General features: G+C 37.9%; 1 pseudogene; it reads left to right on the forward strand.

Moving 5' to 3' along the window:
• Positions 1–283: 283 nt before the first annotated feature.
• Positions 284–383, forward strand: LOC127116398 (uncharacterized; annotated as a pseudogene).
• Positions 384–2,835: the final 2,452 nt, after the last annotated feature.

Consider the following 2,835-nt stretch of genomic DNA (forward strand, 5'->3'; position numbering starts at 1 on the left):
AGGCGATACGTTTAAACTTTCAATCTTCTGGACCAAAGCATCCACTTTTGCATTGACGTGATCAAGGTTACTTATCTCGTACATGCCAGTTTTCGGTTGAGGTTTTTCCACTGTTGTTCGTTCGGTTCCCCACTGATAGTGGTTTTGGGCCATGCTCTCGATAAGCTGGTAAGCATCAGCATAAGGTTTGTTCATTAGTGCACCACCTGCAGCGGCGTCTATTGTTAACCTTGTATTGTATAAGAGACCATTATAAAATGTGTGAATTACTAACCAGTCTTCCAAACCATGGTGTGGGCAAAGTCTCATCATGTCTTTGTATCTTTCCCATGCTTCGAAAAGAGACTCGTTGTCTTTCTGTTTAAATCCGTTTATCTGGGCTCTTAACATAGCTGTTTTGCTTGGCGGAAAATATCGGGCAAGAAAAACTTTCTTCAACTCGTTCCATGTGGTGACTGAGTTGGAAGGAAGAGATTGAAGCCATCTTCTAGCGCTATCTCTTAATGAGAAAGGAAAAAGACGAAGTCGAATTGCCTCTGAAGTGACACCATTAGCTTTAACAGTATCAGCGTATTGGACAAATACGGATAAATGAAGGTTTGGATCTTCGGTAAGATTTCCAGAGAATTGGTTCTGTTGCACAGCCTGCAACAACGAAGGTTTAAGTTCAAAGTTGTTTGCTTCGATTGCGGGCGGAGCAATACTTGAATGCGGTTCATCTTGCGATGGAGCGGCGTAATCTCTAAGAGCACGAGCTGGTTCTGCCATCTCGGTTAAAGAAGGAAAATCTTTGAGATCAGGAAGGTCTATAGGAGGGAGATTGTTTTCAGCACGATATTCCCGAATTCGTCGTAAGACTCGGAGATATAGTTCGATGTCGTTGATTCGTAAATAGAGCGGTTCGCCTTGAGAGCGAGTGCGTGGCATACAAATCAACGAAAGAAAGAAAATAGAAGAAAAAGAAACCTTAGTCTCTACAGCGTAACGGAAGAGTTACGATATCGATTGAATAAAAGTCCCCGGCAACGGCGCCAAAAACTTGATCGCTCGACTGGGTGAGTCGAGAATGGGATACAAACTGCAAGTGCACAGTTCTATCGCGTAGTTTTAAAAGATATCGATCCCACAGGGACTTATGAATCGATATACCGTTATCTAAAGTTACTACGTAAATCTAAGGTGAAGATGTTTGATTGTTTGGGGAAAAACTAAGAGCTAAACTAATGTCTAGATTAAATATTAATAAAACGGATATCGGTATGTAATTCGTCAAAACTAGGGAATCAAGTCTTTGTCGGTTTCTTGGTTTTAAAATGAATCGTTTCGGTTAACTTTATTGGTTAAAGGTTCTATCTCAAACTCTCGCTCTGTTGAATAAACCATGATTTTATATTAATGTTGCTGTCACTTATAATTAAGTCAAAAACCATATTTTGAAAACAATAAAGTTGCAGAAACTCTTTTTAAGAAAATACTGACCGTTTTAAACACCCTTATCTCAAACTCTCGCTCTGTTGACTTAGGTTATATAATTAAATCCAAATGCTTAACTCTCGTCCTCACATTCAATCTTTAAAAATACTTTTTGGAAAAGGTCAGAATTTAATTAGCTCTAAAACTTGCTCTCGCCCTGATCTAGAATTAATGCCTAACTTACACTGTCCAGTTAAAATCTCAAACTCTCGCTCTATTGATTTTAACTTCTCTATGTCTTTTACTTTTGTAAAAAATCCTGTTATTAAACCTGTAAGTTGAGACCATAAAAAGATTGATTTTGATTTTAAGTTTAGATAAACCGACTCAGTCTCGATCCCTTATTCTGCTTACTTTACATACCGATACCTAGGCAAATTAGCCAGACATGCTAAATAAACAAGAATTTATATCATACATAAACAGACTCATTCCAGGCAGGCAATATGAATAAACAATAGAATAAAACATACAAAATTAAATAGCAATTAAAGAACCTGAATGCGTAATACAATGGTCTTGAACACTCCACCACAAGCCGGTAGGATTTGTTCTTGGATTCTTCAATTAAACCGTAAAATAAATCAAGGAAATAAAACTCGAATATAACGTAAGGTTAAATCCGGTATAAAGCTGCACAGTAGTTTCCGGTGTAGAAACTATTATGCGAAAAATATCTAAAAGCTAAAAACGGGAAAGATAAATTTCAAGGGAAAAGGGAAAGTAAAGCTTGCAAAAGAAATAAATAAAATAAACAATGCTGGAAAGGAAGAAAATTAAGCAAAGGCGTGAAAGGAAAATTTGGCAGAGCTTTCGCAAAACTGAGCGTGCAAAAACTTGTGTCGACGGCAAAGAGAGGAGATGGCTATTTATAATAGCCTTGGTAACTGCCTTGCGTTTCCTACGAGTCTTCAGCATGGCTAAATACACGACTTGAGAATAGGACACGAAATCCTCAACGTTACTTCCATTCTTCTGAGAGCGTAACTTGCGCCAAAAAGCTAGTGGACTGGTGTGACGCTCGTCACACCATGTGTGACGTCCGTCACAAGGCTACTTCGCGTGACGCTCGTCACAACCCTTGTGACGCCCGTCACAGGGGCAACTTGCGCTTCCTTTTGGGCTGGGCTTGGTCTTGGTTATTTGTTTTCTTTTTATTGCTTTTTACACCTCCTTTTCTTCCCTTTTTCACTTTTGCTTCAAAATGGGTACCTGATGTAAATAGAAAAGAAATACTGCATAATAACTGATAAAATGGGATAAATTAAAGTAAATGATAATATAATCTAATTAAATTAAGTCTTAAAATGTGATATAATTTCATGTTATCAACAAACTCCATTTGACATGTACTTTCATGGT

The sequence above is a fragment of the Lathyrus oleraceus genome, chromosome 1, assembly GCF_024323335.1.
Source record: "Lathyrus oleraceus cultivar Zhongwan6 chromosome 1, CAAS_Psat_ZW6_1.0, whole genome shotgun sequence".
NCBI classification, from domain to species: domain Eukaryota; kingdom Viridiplantae; phylum Streptophyta; class Magnoliopsida; order Fabales; family Fabaceae; genus Lathyrus; species Lathyrus oleraceus.